Source organism: Cyprinus carpio, chromosome A22 (assembly GCF_018340385.1).
Source record: "Cyprinus carpio isolate SPL01 chromosome A22, ASM1834038v1, whole genome shotgun sequence".
Taxonomy (NCBI): Eukaryota; Metazoa; Chordata; class Actinopteri; order Cypriniformes; family Cyprinidae; genus Cyprinus; species Cyprinus carpio.
In genome coordinates, this window is record NC_056593.1 from 21274420 (window position 1) to 21293700 (window position 19281).

At 39.9% G+C, this 19281-nt stretch overlaps 1 long non-coding RNA gene across 2 annotated transcripts; it reads left to right on the forward strand.

Moving 5' to 3' along the window:
- Positions 1-12801: 12801 nt before the first annotated feature.
- On the forward strand, positions 12802-19074 carry LOC122134932. 2 transcript variants are annotated; one of them, XR_006153227.1, is made up of 3 exons: positions 12802-13156; positions 16894-17041; positions 18354-19074. It is a non-coding gene; the product is annotated as an uncharacterized LOC122134932 (long non-coding RNA). The 2 variants fall into 2 exon arrangements; XR_006153228.1 differs by lacking the exon at positions 12802-13156 and adding an exon at positions 13994-14210.
- The last annotated feature ends 207 nt before the right edge of the window (positions 19075-19281 follow it).

Below are 19281 nucleotides of genomic sequence, written 5' to 3' on the forward strand. Positions count from 1 at the left end.
TAATTACTTCAACTTGCAAGACTTTAACCACCAAGATTCAAAAAGAGGAAGTGGTCAGTTTCCATTCTCAATGTAAAACCAAAATGTTAATCAGTTCTGCAGCTGAAGCAGACATTCATATTCACTTCTTCTCTTTAGAGGGAAGTAGTGCTTCTGGTGGGAATTTTCTAGCGATAATATTCAGTTAAGAGGTCATTATCACAAAATAAACCCCACCAGGGTGATAAGTCAGGATAGGTCTTCAACCACTCTAAATGGGGTTTATTTTCTGTTAATGAAAATAATGAATGAAATGTTAATGTTAATGTAAATGTTAATTTCCAAATTAATGACCATTAAAATAAATAATGATTTAACTTTAAAATTATTTTATCGTACATGTAGATTAACTCCACATAAAAGGCACTGTTAATTTATATATCATTATACTGTAGCTATAAAGCATGATACATTTAGTTTAAGCTCTCTTTCTTCCAACTCATTGTGTGTCCTTTCCTTTGTCTTAATAAAACAGATGTTTTATTCACTTTAACTAGGGACTCTTAAGCTACCAGCCATCTACTGTGTCAAAGGTTTCAAGCTCACCATATATATATTAAAATGATTTACAGAAATCCAAGTGCTCTAAGAGGAATTTGTGATAAAGTTGGTGCTGACCTGAAGTGGAAAAAAGAAAAGACAACCCAATTTTCACAAGATAACAATAATTTCATATGACTATTGTGTTTTACATATTTTAAGCAGTTTTTACCAGAAATGATATTGTCATGAGAGTGTGTTAGTGTGTTCATTAGCACAGCTGTAATTAAGTTGTCCTTGGGACAGCTGTCAAATGTAGTTTAGTGCTCATTACACACACACACACACACACACACACACACACACACTGTATTTATACTGTCCACACTCAAACAAAACTTTCTGCATTTTAAGACTTTCAAAAAAACTTTATTCTGTATGATTTAAAAGCTTGTTTCGTCATGGGGTCCAAAAATGTCCCCGCAAGGTCAAAAATGGCACACCTACAGGTGACTGACATATTATTCCAGAGAACGGAGAAATACATATCAGTGTCACCACCTTAGTTTAATTAAAAAAGAGAAAAAGAGAAGGATATTCTTAAAAGAGAACAATAATTACTGAAAAGCAGAAACAAATGTATCATCTGAGCTTTTTCTTCAGAGAATCTGTTACAGTTTTTCTCGACTGCTTAATCACATTTTCAAAACCGTTAATACACAGGCTAAAGCTGAAGCTCAATGGCCAAAATGACTCATTTTGTTTTCAAAATGCTCCAACATTCACTCAAAACATTAAAACCATGCAACAAACAATTTATTATTTCTATATGTCATTAATGAATGGTTTTGTTTTCAAAGATATCAATATGAAATACTTAAAAAAAAAAAAAAAAAAAAAAAATTATATATAAGCTCAGATGATACATTTGTTTCTGCATTTCGGTAATTATGGTTCTTTTTTAATAATATCCTTCTCTTTTTCTGTTTTTCAATTAAACTAAAGTGGTGACACTGATATTTATTTCTCCGTTCTCTAGAATAATATGTCAGTCACCTGTAGGTATGTCATTTTTGACCTTGCGGGGACATTTTTTGTCATTTTCAGCTGTGAGTCCCATAATGGGGGGTGCAGGTTAAAAGGTTAAAGATCTGATCTGACACGCATCATATTTTCTCTCAACTCTTTTTACCTTGTCTGACCCACTTCAAGTCTTAAATTCTCTATTAATGAGCTGACGGGTGTGTTAGATGAGGGAGACAGTGCTGGGCTGCTCCAGGACAGTTTTGAAAACCATTTCAGAGACTGAACTCCGTACAGCTGGCACAAGTGCTGGATAAGACTGCTTTCAAAACTGTGACCCTAATCAGAGTGGAGAGGACCAGACACCCCAAATTTACAAAACCACTCTGTCACGAGGACCTGGGCCAAGGTAGAGGCCCTCTGATCCTGGGTAGGTATGGCCAATGTAAATTTACTAAAAATATCAGTCATAACCAGTACATTTTCCAAGCCATGGTGGGTAGGTTCCAGAACTGCACAGTCCAGGGCTAGAATCTCGTTGGGTCATGAGGCTAACAGATGCACCCTAAAACTAGGGACAGAAAGGTTAGTATCCTTAGCCACTTGACACCTCTCACACTCTTAACACCAGCGCTTCACCTCAGGAGTCGTTCCAGGCCAAAAACAATGCTGGCAGACCAGTTCAGTCATCTGCTCTAACCCCTGATGTCCGTAATCTTGGTGTAACTGACTGAGTACGTCCCGCTTTAAAGAGGCTGGCAGAACTACTTGAAAGACTTTCTCACCACCATTAGGTCGAAGAGTCTGACGATGCAATACACCATTCCTCTCTACCAGACAATCCCAATGCCGCAACAGAGCCAGAACCGAAGTGGATAACACTTGACATGTTGACGAACTAGGGAGCCTCTCCTGCCTCAAAAGGATTAAAACAGCTCGAATATCAGGATCAGCCCACTGCAGAGAACACTTATCAGAGGCAGAGTAATAAGGTAAAAAAAATGGCTGCTTGAGTGATATGAGGCTGCCGCTGTGTAAATACTGCAGGGATAGGGAACAGGAGTGGTAGTAACAGCTATCAGATCGATATTGAATTTCATAATCGAAGCATGCAAGCTGGGCCGCCCATCGCTGCTCAGTTGCTCCCAATTTGGCAGAGGTGAGGAGGATTGTTATCAGAGTAGATTATGCAATTATGCCCCAAGAGGTACTCACAAATTTTTTTGTTAACTGCCCATTTCAGAGCAAAGAACTCTAGCTTCATTGAGCTGTAATGTATCATGTTATGTTCTGGTGGGCGATGGCCGCGGCTCGCATATGCTATCGGCCAGACCTTACCTTCTTGTTCCTGTGACAGTATTGCCTCCAAGCCACTATGGCTGGCATCTACCTCTAAAATAAAAGGCAACGCAAAATTGGCATAGGCCAGGACTGGGGTGGAGGTAAGTTTGGTTTTCAGTTTTTCAAAGCTCTGTTCACAGGCTTCTGTCCAGGCCGCCGCAAAGTCCCAGTTTAGCTGCCAGTTTAGCAAAATCTCCTACAAAATGGAGATAATAGCTGGTGAAACCCAGAAACGATTGCAGCTCGGACACATGGCTTGGACGTTGCCACTTGACCACCACCTTGATCTTCTTTGGATCAATGGAGACACCAACACTGGAAATCACATGTCCCAAATAGCCAAACTCCTGCTTAAGGAAGGCACATTTCTCCAGCTTGGCTTTAAGTCCTTCCTGCTCCAATCGGCTTGGCAACCCATCTAATTGCTCGAGATGCTGTGAAATGGTAGAAGAAAAAAAAACACAACATCATCAAGACTGACAAAGCTGTTTCCCGAGCAAACGTTGCATAAGATGCTGGAAGGTGCTTGGGGCATTGCAGAGGCCAAATGGCATACGGTTAAACTCAAATAATCCAAAAGAAGTACAAAAAGCGGCCTTGGCTTTATCCTTTTCAGTGACCAGAACTTGATTATAGCTACTGGCTAAGTCAAGAGTAGAAAACCAGCAGGCCCCAGAGAGTGCATCCAAAGACTCTTCAATACGAGGTAATGGAAAAGCTAATTCTTTATGAATCTTCTGGTTTAACTGCCAATAGTCCACACAAAGACGAGGGCTGCCATCCTTTTTTTCACACCAATACAATGGGAGAAGCATAGAGACTGCAACTCTCCCTAATGACCTGTGCCTCCAGCAACTGATCGATATGGGCCTTAACAACTTCATACTCAGATGGCGGTAAACACCTGTAATGTTGCCTAACAGGAACTTCGTCTAACAGAGGGATTTCATGTGATATAAGACTTGTGCAGCCTAAATCACCCTCATGGGCAGAGAACACTGACTGATACTTGTGCAACAACATCCTAACCTGTTGGCTATCCTCACTATTAATACTGGATAAATCAAGAGCATCAATTTGACTCAAAATTGGATTGGGAGAGGTACCAGCAGCTTCAATAGCCCTCAGCTCAGCTACACCCTTGGGCAGACTAACCACATACACACTACATAGATGACCTCTCTGTTTGAGCATCGAGCACAATGTCAATGGTACAAACATTTACAACAGAAATGTAAACTGTACCACGAAATGCCCTAACAAAAGCAGGGGAAGCTAACAAACCTCCGAGTAGGCCAGAGTCAAGAGGCTCAAATAAAGCAAAACCACCTGAAAACTGGTCCGAAGTTGCAACAACAAACTTAGTCACACACCCTGAGATAAGATGAACCCTCCCTTGACATAATTTAACACTACACTTCATGTCAGGTGGAGGATTACCATCTGCCTGATGATATTGCTGAAGGGCTTGAAACACAGGACCAGGTGCTTGAGACACTGTTGGCAACTCAAATAAAGCAGACCCATGTTGACAAAACAGAAGCTCATAGCTAATGATATTCATCCCAAGAATCCCCGGGACACTGGCACCACCCAGAGGATCTTTTACTATGAATATGCCAAAACCAGGTATAAGCTTTCCACACAGTGACACATCCAATTCTGGATAGCCTAAATAAGGTATGGCTAATCTATTAGCAACCCTAAACTGAAGCCACCGACAGGCCTTCAAACGGCCCGTCTTCAAATGTTGCAAAAAGAAACTCTCAGTTACCATGGGCACCATTGAACCTGTGTCCAATAAACAAGACACCTTAACTCCCCCCATAGAGACATCTACATGAGGGCAAGGTGCTCACACTATTGTAACACTAGAGCAGGGGTACTCAAATATAAACTTGAAAGGTCCACTTACCAATTTTCCATTCAGTCTGAGGTCCGGAAAGTGACCATCAAATTCCAAATACAGAACTCCAACAACAAAAAAAGGCATTCCCCAAAACTTTTGAACTATACACAAAAAAAATGACATGGTAGACCTTTTAGTGTGAAAGGTGACACCTTCTTTGTGCCACCAGTTGTTTAAACTTGGGCATAAAAGGTGTGAGGGCCAGGCGGAGGCACTGATGTAAGTGTTCATTGGTGAGTGTGCTGCGGTAAGCATTTTTCACCATGTTCATGGTTGAAAAGGCAGATTCACAGCAGTACGTTGAGGGAAACATGGTGAGAATCTGAAGGGCCATCTTCTGCAGCAGAGGAACACCTACTGCATTAACCATCTTCGTCCAGAAGGTGACAGGGTCACAGTGAGATTCCTTCAGTGCTAGGTTTTCTTGGAGCTCAATTAGCTCTGTTTGCAGAGAAGCAGCATTGGCCCATGGGAAGACTTTTGTGGCTTCAGCTGAAAATTCTGCAACATTTTTGACAAGAAATGGATTTTCGATGCACAACAAGACTAGTTTTGCCAGAGGGAAATCTTCAAAGCGAGTTTGGAAATTTTTAATCAGCTTTTCCAGGAATTCAGCATAATTATGACGGTGATGTTTTCCTGCAGTCTGATCCAAAAGTCTTGGAAAGTGAAGCAGGTTCTGCTGTAAGTCACATTTGAAGACCTCCAGCTTCCTCTGGAAAGCACGGACAGCTGACATGAGGTCACACACTGTGCTGTTTTTGCCCTGGAGCTTTATATTAAGGTCATTGAGATGGGAAGTAATGTCAGTTAGAAAAGCAACAACTTCCATGTCTTCTGCATTCTTCATGAAATCCAAAAATGGTTTGGCTTTTGCACTCTTCTGATTCAATAGAAATGTCTCCAGCTCTTTCCGCAGGGCCCAAAACCGCTCGAGTACCTTGCCTTTACTAAGCCACCGGACATTGTTGTGAAGGAGCAAATCATCAAATGTTCCGTTCACCTCTATTAAAAATGAGCGCAACAAACGATGTTGCAGAGCAGAGGATGCTCTCAGATAGCTGACAAGTTTCATGACTTTTGTCATTACTTCTGAGTACTTTTCTCCAAGGCTGGCACACAAAACCATCTGGTGAATTATGCAGTGGTATGCCATGAGGTCAGGGTGGTGAGTTCTCAAGTGTGACACTAATCCCCTCTCTCTCCCAATCATACATGGTGCACCATCAGTAGCAATGGAAACAACATGCTTCAGGTCCATCTCTCTGTCTCTAAGCATCTGTGTCACTGCTTCATAAATGTCATCCCCCCTTGTGTGTCCATGGAGGTTTGTGAGACCCAAAACATCTTCATGAAATTCTCCCTTTTCTTCATCAAAAAATCTGACAAAGACCATGAGTTGTGCATTGTCTGTGTTGTCTGTGGATTCATCCACAGCCAATGAAATGAATTTGGCTTTTTTAATAGCAAAGCTAAGTTGTTCAAGCAAATCATCAGCAAGTATTTCAGTTCGTCTTGCAGCAGTGGAATCAGAACAGGGTATTTGGCTTATTTTCTGGATTATTTCATCCTTTTGAGTCCCTTCAAACAGAGCGGTCACCACTTCACTCATACACTCCTTGACTATTTCAGCATCAGAGAAGGATTTCTTGTGTTTTCCTAGGACCCATGCTACTCTTAGTGAGGCTTCCGTGGCCCACTCCTGTTGTGTGGCTGATCTTACTATTACACTGCTTGTAGCTTCATAGGATGATTTCAGCTGGTTTATTTTTATGGTCCTTACCTCTGTGTTCTGAGGGTAATTTTGTTCAAAATGTGCATGCTTGGTTTCATAATGTCGTTTTACGTTACCACTTTTGATGATTGCTACCATCTCGGTGCAGATTAAACACATTGGTTTTCTGCTTCCCACGGGGAGCACGAATGCATATTTTTCTGTCCACTCACTCTTAAACTCTCGGTTTTCAGAATCAACTTTTCTTTTCTTATCAGCAGACAACTTTGAGCACGCCATTTTTACTTTCAGTCAGCGAAAAAAAAAAAAGGCAGTTATCGATATTTGCACTGTGCTCGCAAATGGTTAGAATGCCTGTTCGCCTGCCCGGCCCAGAAGATGTGATCGGTAGATAAATCTGGCTACCTTGAGTAAGCGAGCGAGTGACGTAGCGGCGACGTTGCTATAGCAACGCTGTTACAGCTACTGTGATTGGACATAGATGAAGCAGCCAAACCGAGTAGACACCTCAACGATATATAGCGCGGAATCACAATTGCTCACCCCATTGAAAATGAATTTGGATTATGATTAAATTAGCATGTTGTTTTTGGCGTCGGTCCAGATTTAACCGCGTCTGGGTCCGGATGCGGACCGGAGTCCGCCTATTGAGTACCCCGGCACTAGAGCCAATAGGGGCCCCACCCAAACCGTGGCCCAGCAGTTCGGTGGCCATTAGTTTTCCGACTCCTGTTGGGGAGCAGGGGGCCTAACAACAGACAGTGAAGATGAAGATGAGGCTACAGAATTAGACCGAGGGTGAAAGGAATACCTTTCATCATCACACTCCCTGGCAAAATGTCCAGGACGCTGACACCTCCTTCAGATTACAGGCCCCTCTCTGGGCAGTCTAGTGCGCCTTTGATTATTCTGAAGTAAGGCAATAATTTGTTTCAAATGATTGAGTTGATCCATGGCCAGCCTTGTGGTGCTGGAATGCCACCTATGGTTGACCCTCACCAAGATCAAGGATGCGGATAAGGTCCCCTTCCTCGACTCTCCGGTCTCCCCCTCTGGCCTGTTTGGGCCTGTGATTGAAGGGTTTGCAGAGTGCTTCACTGCTGCACAGAAGTCGTCCCAAGCAATGTGACACTTCTTGCCAAAACACTCCAGTTCTGTGACTGCCGCCAGTCACCCCAAGACGGCACTGACTCTGCAGCCCACCTCATCAGCTGCACCGCCGGTCTCTAAGGCTGAGCCCCGGCATCGCTCCCGCTTGGCTAGACGCTAACAATTCCCTAAGCACCAAGGACCCCAGTCCAAGGTAGTGCTGGACCCTGTGCCTCCGGTGTCAACCTGATCTGTGGGACAGGAAGAGGAGGGGGCAAAGTCTCGCCATCGCCGAACCACCCCCCCAAGCAGCCTCTTTTGTGGGGCGTGGTCTCCACCTCAGTTCAGAAAGAGTCAGGCCACAGCCATTATTTCCTTGTCCCCAAAAAGGATGACCGCCTAAGGCACATCCTCGATCTCAGATGCCTGAACCTTCATGAGACAACCATTCAGGAAGATTACATTGAAGCAGATCCTCTCGCAAGTGTACCCAGGGGACTGTTTATTGTCGCTGGATCGCCAGATAGCCCCCACCACAGGCGATTCTTGAGATTCGCCTTTGAGGGAGTAGAATATCAGTACACGGTCCTTCCCTTCAGACTGTCCCTAGCTCCCTGCATTTTTACGAAGTGCATGGATTTCTCTTTCGCTGCTCAGACAGATGGGAATCCGCATCCTGAATTATCTCGATGACTGCTTTTATCCCACAGATCCTTACTCCTCAGGCACTTGGAGTGCCTTGGACTCAGGGTCAACTTTGCCAAGAGCGTGTTGTCCCCCAGCCAACGGATATCATTACTGGGAACAGTTCTCGACTCTTCAGATTAGATCGTGCACTGGCTATTCGGCAACTCGTGGCCTAATTTGAAATTGGAACCCTTCACCCTGCAGAAAGAAGGTAGTCTCTTCAGACTCTTCATACAAGGGTTGGGGAGCTCTGTGTAATGGCAAATCAGCTTTCAGCCAATGGTCAAAGGAGGAGAGTCAGTTTCATCCCAACATTAACTCCTCGTTAGTATAGTGGACAGTATCCTCACCTGTCACGAGGAAGAACGGGGTTCGATTCCGTGACAGGGAGAGCTAGTTCTTTGGGGGGGCTGTGGATTTTTGGTTATAGGTTTGGTCTTTTCTCTGGTTCCTTGCAGGTTCGAGTCTCGGTGCTGGCAGGAGTTGTAGGTGGGTGGGGAGTGAAATGAACAGCGCTCTCTTCCACTCTCAATACCCATGGCTGAAGTGCCCTTGAGCAAGGCACTGAACCCCCAGTTGCTCCCCGGGCGCTGGATATAGCTGCCCACTGCTCCGGGTATGTGTTCACTTCTCACTGCTGTGTGTGTGTGCACTTGGATGGATTAAATGCAGAGCAGCAATTCCGAGTATGGGTTATCATACTTGCCAAATGTCACGACTTTCACTTTCACTTTTCACTTCACATAAACTGCCTGGAAATGTTGACAGTATGTTTGGGCCTTCACTCCTTTCTGTCAGATCTAAGGGGACACCACATGTTAGTCCGTTCAGACAGCATGACAGTGGTGCCATATAAATTGCCAGGGCGATCTCTCCTCGAAGCACCTCTTCAATCTGGTAGAGCGCCACTTGGAATGGGCTCAGCTAAATTTGCATTGACTAAGAGCAGCACATGTGCCGGGCAGGTTGAACTTGGGAGTAGACATGCTATCCCGGAGCAATGTCCCCTCAGAAGAGTGGATGCTCCACCCGCATACGGTTCAGAGAATCTGGGAGATCTTCGGCAAGGCAGAGCTTGACCTCGTCGCCTCAAAAGACAACTTTCACTGCTCAATTTACTTTTCAAGGGATCAGGATGCATTGGTCCATGACTGGCCCAACCTCCTACTTTATGCCTTTCACCCAATCGACCTGATCCCACAGGTATTTCCCCAAAGCGTCTTAAGCAGATGCGAGGTTACGTTAGTAACCAAATTACGTTCGCCATCCATGACTAAAAAGAAAAACAAAACAAAAAACAAACAAACAGAAAGCACTCAGAAGGTGCCCTAATTAGTCCAGGGTTTAGGAATTACCTCAGAGTTGGCTGCTGTTTTTCCTTTACCACTACAAAAAAAAAAAAGGTAACAAAATTATGGAACCCAGCCTATGCTATGCCAGATTGTGACCTGAGCAGTACTTTTGGTAACCTCAAGCTTTTATAATGACTACGCCACCTTGGGAATTACACCAAAGAAAATACTCAAGGACCATAGGTTCAATGAAGTATTAAGACAGAGAAGTGCTTCCAACTAAACAAAAACTTTATTAAAAATATATATATAAAGGAACATTAAACCAGTGTGATACTTGTAATCAACCATCACCTACCTCAAGTACTGTGACACTGAAGACTGGGAGTTCTAATGCTTGATCAATAATTGCCAAACTCACACCATTCATATTTCGAAATGATCCCTAATCTGTAATTATTGCTGCCTGGATTTCACGCAGTCTAATTGCATTGTTTGCCACAACCGTATCTACAATGGCAGATTTTTGGTTCAACACTAAAGATCTTTCCTCTGCCATCAGTGTGTGGATTCTATAAAGTAAAAGCAAAAAGCATATCAAAGTTGACATCATGATAAATGGGATTAATGAAACATCTGCATTACTGTAGACACCGTTTGTTCTGCTAACAGAGCAATACAGTAAAGCTGAAATACATCGTGATGTACAGTAACATTATGAACATTGCAAAACACAACAAAACACATAACACAACATTCTCAAAGCCTGACAATAGATGCCACTGTGCTCCTACTCAGAATAAGCTGGATCCTTTGTCCAGCTTTTCTAAAGGACAAGCCATGATTGATGACATGGTCAATAATTGTTGCTTTTTCGATTCTTGCTGCGGCTCCTCCACCATGCATGCAAACTCCTTTTCCTTGGGCTGCTCTGCCATGCCCTCTTATTCTCCTTCCATTCCTTTGGCCACTTTGATCCATGCTTGCGAGAAGCAACACAGATGTGCCATCTTTTATGGATGGATGAGGACTGATTGCTGATTGAAGAGTTGTGCAATCAAGCTTCACACAGGTGCATTAGATATTCATAATTGTGCAAGTACTGTACTTTCTATCAGCTGAGAATAGATCCTTTCCTTTTTTTCAACACAGTGAATCCAATAGAGTTTGGGGTCTTTCAATGAGATCTGTGGTGACTGTTTTGACAAAGGGCATGAAAAAATGTGTTAAACACCTGAAAAAGTGTCAAGGCATTTGCAAAGGCAAGGCCTCTGCTGTGCTAAGATTGTGATGATGAAGACCAAGTGGATCCTATATTAATTTAGCGTGTTTTAGCAAATGAGAAAAATTGTAATCTTTGCTGCTATTGTGGTTTATATGCATATCAAGTATGACAGTGTCATGCAAGTTTATGGAACAAAGACACAATAGTTTCATTCTAAACAATATTTTGTATTTTCTAGATTATAATTGTGAACCTGCACATTGCTCACGGTTGATGCAACTGTTTATTCATTACGAATTGTTATATGGTTTGCAACAAACATGAATGACCGTAACAGCACAACATAAATCACAGTTTCTTCTTCATCATAAGAACTTATATGAAGCATTTATTCCTGTCACAACTGATGCACCTCGTCGTGTCTAGAATTTAAAAATTACTCCACTCTTTCTGTTGTGAGGGTTGGGTGTCTTTCAGATGAGGGAGTCCCGCGGTGTTTATGGGGGCTGTCATCCCTCTAGACTCCTCCAGTCTCCTCCGCTCTTGCATTTGCTGATCTGCAATGCAGTGACAAGCTTTCCCAGCTCTCGCTCTCTTTCTCTCTCTCTCTCTCTCTCTCTCTCTCTCTCTCTCTCTCACACACACACACACACACACACACACACACAGGTATCCTCTGCAGTATGTGCGCTAATATCCTCTCGGCATGTTTTGTCTCTCCGGGCTCTTTCCTGGCTCATGCAAGAGCACCTCGAGCAGTGCCATAGCGCCCCTCAAAGACAGGAAAAGACACTGCATGGGAAGCACCGAGAATACAGCTACAGTAAATTGCAGATTTCATCATAAAATAAAGAAATAATAATTTAGCTGTAAAAATACTATTAAATTAAAATAATTTAAAATAACTGCTTTCTATTTGAATATATTATGAAATGTAATTTATTTCTGTGATCAAAGCTGAATTTTCAGCATCATAAACCAGTCACATGATTCTTCAGAAATCATTCTATTATATCATAATATGCTGATTTGCTGCTCAAGAAACATTTCTGATTATTATCAAAGTTGAAAACAGTTGTGCTGCTGAACATTTTTGTGAAAACCAAAGGAAATCTAAGAATACCTTTTTGAAAGAAATTAATACTTTTATTTAGCAAGGTTGCATGCAATTAATCAAAGGTGACAATGAAAACTCTTATAATGTTACAAAATATATCTGTTTTAAATAATTGCTGTTCTTTTGAACTTTCCATTCATCAAATAATCGTGAAAAATAGAAGTATCATGGTTTCCACTGAAATATGGGCAGCACAACTGTTTTCAAAATATAATAATCAGAAATGTTTCTTGAGCATCAAATCAGCATATCAGAATGATTTCTGAAGATCATGTGACACTGAAGACTGGAGTAATGATGCCGAAAATACAGATTTGATCACAGCAATCAATAACATTTTACAATATATTACAATAGACAGTTCTTTTAAATTGTAATAGTATTTCACAATATTAGTTTTTATTGTATTTTTTAATCAAAGAAATGCAGCCTTGGTGAGCAGAAGAGATTTCTTTCAAAAACACTGACATTTGACCGGTTATTATTTAGTATGTAAATACAATTTATATTTTAAAGAAATTTTATTTTTGGATATTAAATGGCATGACAAAATATATAAATGGGATATTTTGTCAAAGAATTTGAATAATGTTCACAACACATGTACTCCAGACGTGTTCATGTGGATCTGTGGTGATTGTCTGGAAAATGAGGGTTCAAATCTGTCCCATGTCATATCCTATTTTTTCTCTTCCGCCCAGGCCTTTTTATACTTATCTTTCTGTAAAATGTATTTATTTATTTGTTTATTTGTATTTACGTCCATAATTTATGGGCCCAAGTTCCATGTATTTTGTATACAATATGTTTTAACCCTTTGCTAGTTGGGTGCTGTGCTAAATGCAGCTGATACGCATTTGAAGAACTTTATTTTCTACATGTGCAACAGAGGATAGTAGTTTGGCTGACCTCTCTGCACAGTGTAACGGCTCTGGCTGTCATAGAAACAGTGTGAGCGAGTGCTCTGATTGGTGCAGAGCACGGGATCATCCGTTGTTGCTCTCTGAGAGAAGTGCTGAGTGGACCCTCCTGTTGAAGCCCCCCTCCCCGTTCCTGCTCCGCCCCCCTGTGGAGCTGCTGCACTTCCTATTGTCCCACAAATTTGTTTTTTCCATCCTGGCTGAACTTTCTAGCGTGACACTAATAAGTCCATTAGCATCATATATGCGGCTTAGCAGTGCGCAGGGGGCATAGCCTAACAAATGTGTGGAGTCAATTGGTAAGAAACACTTTCTGTTTTTCATAGGGAAATTATTTGCTAAATTAAGATGTTGATAACCAGGATAAACTTAAGTGATGTTTTATGTTTAGACATACACTGCTTATTTATAAATGAGGGAGTTTTATAGTTGAGAAATCTGTTCTGGTTGGTTTTATTGTCATTATTTTGAGTTTGATCGATTGTGATTTATTTAAGATTATACTGTGTTTGTTTATAGTTCTTCAGTTGTTTGAAATACCGTTCAGGATTTTTTTTGTCCAAGACTTTAAAACTAATTTCGAACTACAAGTTGTAGCTCTGTCAACTCTATCACAGATTTATTATATTTTTTTTTTGGCCTAGCATAGACTTTTTTTGCTAGTTTTAATTTTGTTAGTACAATTCTTAGAAGAAGCCAATCTTTGGACTAAATTTCAAGATAAAAGTCAAGATAATGTGAACATAATATTTGGATATGACAACTCAACAGTCAATGTTTGTATGGATACAATTTGAAAAGAAAAGGTACAACGATAAGTCAGACTCCACAACAAAGCTTCCCAGCTGTGGAGTAACATCCATGTTGGACACCTTGATGAAGCAGCTAATTTGTTGTATGAGAACACCGGCGAGAAACTAAATGGACAACTCTAAACACATCGGCTAACTTTCCTGTAGGAGAAATATGTCAAGCTCCTGAGAGACAGAATTGGATGAAGAAAAAAACTAGGAAAACAACGCCGCAAAGCAAACAAGGTTGCTCTCGCTACATTTGACATCGAGCCCCTCTGGGGAAACAACAATGGCTTCAGCGAGGCCGCAGCGCGTCTAAACGTTGCTAGATCTCTCTGGCTCGTTGGGTCGTGCTCGACCAGCAAAAGTTGAAACAATTGAAGTTTTTTATTTTCCATTGAGCTCAGCAGTCAGACGTGCGAGACGTGTATAAAAGCTCGGCTGGTTATGCTGTCCCCTTCATCTGAAAGTCCTGTTATGGGAGCGCTTGGTGTGTGAAGGTTTGGAGGGTGAAGGACTTGCTGAAATGGTGCTTCGGTGAGGAGTGTTGCTGCTTGAGGTACTGTTCTGCTGTTCTGCGAGAACTCCACACTTCTATGACAATTTTGGCTTGCAAAGACACAGAAGGATCACTTTAGTCTATTCTGGAGGATTTGTGGAAAACATGCAGAGAATGAGAAGGATGGGAAGTTTCGGGGTCTTGTTTTTAATTGAGTTTGCTGTAAAATTAGTGGAATTTTACTGGCAGCTAAAGACAAAATATTTCATAAATCCACACGCCAATGGTGGGAATATGTAGAATATTGCAAATGATGTGGGTTTGATTTTTCTGTGAAAAACTGCAGGGATTTGTGGATTGAATGTTGGCCCGGTTTTATGTCACCAGATCAACCTCCAGATCTTTTTTGATGTCTATGGAGTGTTTCTAAAGGGTTTATTATGCTGTCTTTCAAAAGAGGTCTTACATGTAAATACCAGGAGCGATCTCTCCTGGAAGCTGCCATCTTTGCTTTGCATGGGCACTTAGTTCCAGAAACTTTCTTAGAACCTATCACCTGAGTGGTAGATGTCATGTGACTGATTCTCTCTATATTACAGCTCGTTGCAGCAGTCAAGAGGGAAAAGAGTACACTGATGCTTTTAAGAGCCCTAAAAATGGTCGCTGGTGAAACATTGTGATTCTTTTGTGTTACTGTATGAAAGATTCAATTCTGTCTCACACATGGCAACTTTTGAATGGCTGTCAATGGAAATATTGATTTTTTGGCCACATAATTGTGTATTTTTGACCCTTGCTATTTTCAGAGCATATTGTGACCCTTGACCCTTGCTTTTTATAATGTTAACGTTTTTGTTAACTCTTTAAAAATAAGCTTCCATTTGTTGATTAGTATAGGTAACGAAAGCTAAATGTTGCCATGGCAACATTTCTCATTTTCATTTAGTTCTAAATAGTTTACTAAAATAATAATAATAATAATAATATGATAATTTAATATAAAAAATAAATAAAAATGACAAAACACAACAAAATTAGTGAATCTTTAAAATAAATATTTTTATATAATAGAATATTAATCAAAACTATTACTAAAATAACACTTGTTCATTTTTTATAACATAAAAAAGACTTAAGTAATTTATTAATTTTAGTTCATGTTAAATTCAGCATTTACTTATACATTAAAATCAGAAGTATCTGTTAATATTACTCAAAGGCACTGAGCTAAGATGAACCAATAATGAACAGATGTATTTTATTAACTAACATTAACAAAGATTAATAGATACTGTGACAAGTGTATTGTTCTTTGTTAGTTAATGTTGGTTAACGCATCCACTCATAAAAAAAAAAACACTTGAGTATGTGTAGTCAATTAGGTTGTGTCAATATCGTTTAAATTCATTGCATCGATACACAAATGCTTCAAACGTTGAGTGTGCTGAGTAGACGAGCCCATATCAATAATCTGATTTCATCTGTGTGTTTCCTGTGGCTGTATTGCACTGTGTGCAGTCGAAAGCAGATGCAACACCACATGGTAATTAAACTGGAGTGAACAGTCAAAGGAAAGCTCCAGCTGTTGGACAGCGTGACGCCTCTCAGGACTCGTCTTAGACTAAACATGACATGTGGAAGACAATGATTTACAGCCGTTAGTGGGACTGGACAGGACCATAGATTTGGAAATTAAGATTCACATGGTTGTTCTGCTCTTCACTCAGGACTGTGCAGTCATTCTGGAACAATACAGCTCAGACAGACCATGTTAAACACTATCAGTGCTGATCGGATGTGGAGTAAATAGATGAATTTCCACAAAGAAATACCCCAGTCATATTTCAGTAGGTACATAAGTATGTATGTAAGTACATAAGTACGTAAGTACATAAGTTTAATAAGTACGTAAGAAAGTAAGTAAATAAATAAATTAAATTGAGTACAGGAAATGAAGCCTTTAAAATCAGCAAATACAACAGCTGTTCTAACTGAACTACTATACCTTTTTTTGTATTACATTTATATAAATATAATATATAGTTTTGGACATTCTTGAATCTGGACATTCTTGATAATTTGTTATCATTCATAATTCAGATTCAATCAGATACTAAATCTTGGTTAACTTAAAAATCTAACCTGACTATTTAGACAGATTTTTGCTCATATAAAAGCATGAAAAAAACTCTCACACTCAATTCTTCCCAAATATAGCAAGCTTTATGCATATTTATTCAACGCCTTGGCAATTTATTATCAAAGTGAAAAAATATGGCACAATTTATTGTGTTAATATAAAGGAATATTCGGGATTGACTTGTTTTACTTGTATTTTCAAAAATGCATTGAGTTGTACTTTAAGGTTAAAGGCAATGTCTTGGCAAAAAATATCCAGTACACTTTCCATTTTCCTACAGTTTTTTTTTTCTTTTCTTTTTTATAGTAGACCAAATCAATACTTTTACAAAACACTGTTTGAGTGCATAAAATAAAATGCATTCATTTTGACAGATGTTGTACAGTATTAATAACTCAATAACCATTACACTGAAGTCAAGTTTATTTATAATTCAGTTTAAAGAATCAGTAATTTTAAGGACAGATTCAAGTATAGCAAAGCAGCTCACAGAAGTGACAGAGTCAGTGATTTGAGTGCTATAACAGCTTCATTTGGTCTTTCCCCGACAAGCAGTGAGGTGCCGCAGACGTGATTGGACTCACAGGTTGTGATGTTTTCCAGGTTTCCCAAGGGGACGCTACTGAGAAGCTGGCTCACCAAGTCCCGCCCCAGACTGCTGCTGCTCATCGCCGGCTTGAAGAGGCCTCAGGTCACCCTCATGCGCAGGAAAAGGATGAAACGCACCAAAGTAGCAAAGGCCACGTAAGCGGTAAATATGGTTATTGTTGGATGTCAGCGCGACCTCTCAAACTCATCCCGACCACTTCAACCATCTTCAACTTGAACTTCTCATTTAGATTTTACAGTGATTCCATTGGATTTGGATTGTAATGAAATGGACAAGTAGTTAGATTGAGAAGATCAGGCAGAGCATATCAAAACAGGTCAACAGCGATTGAAGAACTGTTGATGACTCATCATATGTCTGTTGGACCTATTTTTAGCTGTGCATCAAATAAAAGACCATGAATAGACTGTAGTTTGATGTCCCATCACGTATAAAAAGCACGTAAGAAATTACTTCAGATTGCTGCACATCAGATCCACATTTACTGCTGTCCAGCAGATTTTTACAGGTAAAATCCAGTCATTTCAAGTGAAGGTGAAAGATTTCCTCATGCTAATTTTGTCAAACCTGTAACTCTGTGAAAATTCATGGGCAAAAACTTTTCCAATTCCAATCCAATCCACACGATCAGGGGGTTCGCGTGATGGCAAAAAAGTTCCCTCTGCAGATTTAGCTCATTTTCAAGCTGGTCATGTAATTTCAGAACTTCTGTGTGATCTGTGCTGTAAACATCACCACATTATTGCACATGAAATTAAACGGAAATTGGTTTGAAAGTGTCTTCTGTCATGCTACACTATGGAAATAGACAATGGACCATTTTACCTGTGAAATTTGGCAAAAATGTTGCTATTATGACCACACCTTTAGTTGAATTCTGTTCGTAGTATTAAACATATTTTGGTCACACTTTAGTTATGGACTGATTCTGATTATTAACTAACTATTCACTATGTCTTTTGCCTCAATAAACTCCTAATTAGCTGCTTATTAATAGTTAGTAGTTTAACTAATTAACTAATTAGTAGTTCAGTTTAGGTATGTGGTGGTTTTAAGGGATCTAAATATGGTTAGGCAGAATAAGGCATTAATTAAGTTGTAGCATTGGCAGCATTTAATGAGCTCAAGCTTTCAACCCTGTTACCAAAACTGTAATATTGTAATTCTGCCAAGATGATTTTCTTAAAGTTATGGAATAAAAAAATACATTTTTCAATTACTTAAAACAGCAGTTGTCCCAAACTACCCTTTTTGGTTAATTATTTGAATCATTTATAGCTATAAAAACCTGTTCCAAATTTTGGTAACGGGGTTGCAACATTTGAAAATTTCATTGAAAATAAAAAGCTCATACTTTGTACCCTATTCATGGAAAGTGCTACCAAAATATAATAAATAACATAATGAAATGCTTTTTCAGCATAAATCTTACATGCAATTCCTTGCGTTGCAGAACCTGCAGTCGTATGCCGCATTTCACTTGAGTCAACACAGAGAGAAGCTCCATCTGCCGTCGACATGAACGCAGATCCAGAAACAGAGAAAGCATCTCACCAGTCTCGGCCAAACATACGAACTAAACACCTATGCAGAAGACGCTCTGAGTTTGTTGTGAAAATGAGGGATCTTCCACAAAGATCCAGACCCCCCGACTAAGATCCGGAGCCTCACAGTGACATTTGTTCATCTTTCTCTCAAATACACATCTGTCATGCTTCAGTTCACTACACAGCGTGTGACAGCACATTATTGCTCTTGCTCTTTAAGTGCCTTTGGTTGACAGTGCTTTCCTTTCCTGTGTTCTCTGGTCGAATTTCAGGGACTTTTAGTTTTCGATTCCTAATGATGTGTGTGGGTGAAAAAGAAGCAGCAAAACAATGAACGAAAAAAAGAAAAATGTATAATTGCCATGAGCTAATAACCAACAGCACACCAGTGGGGTTTTCATACTGTTGAGCTCGTCAGACTGACAGCTGACAGTCTATAACTGTGTCCAGAGGAGCAAAATAATTCATGTAAATGTCAATATCCAATGAAAAAAACATTACATCTGAGTTATATCAATCAAAATGGATTATTCTGTGGCCCCCATTACCATTTAACAACCCCAAAAAATCATCACTGAAACATGATTGAGAATTTGTTTTTATTAAAAAAAAAAAAAAAAAAAAAAATGATTTTTTATATATATTTTTTTTTTTTTGTGGATGTGTATATATTTTTTTTTATAAAATTTTTGTGATGTTTTGTGTATCTCATAAAGCATGTTTTTATTTTGATATTTTTTTGTTGATGATGATGTCTACATAGTTATTAATAAAAACTTCTCATTACTGAATACATTTTATTTTTTTCAATAGTTACTCTCATTAGATTCTCAT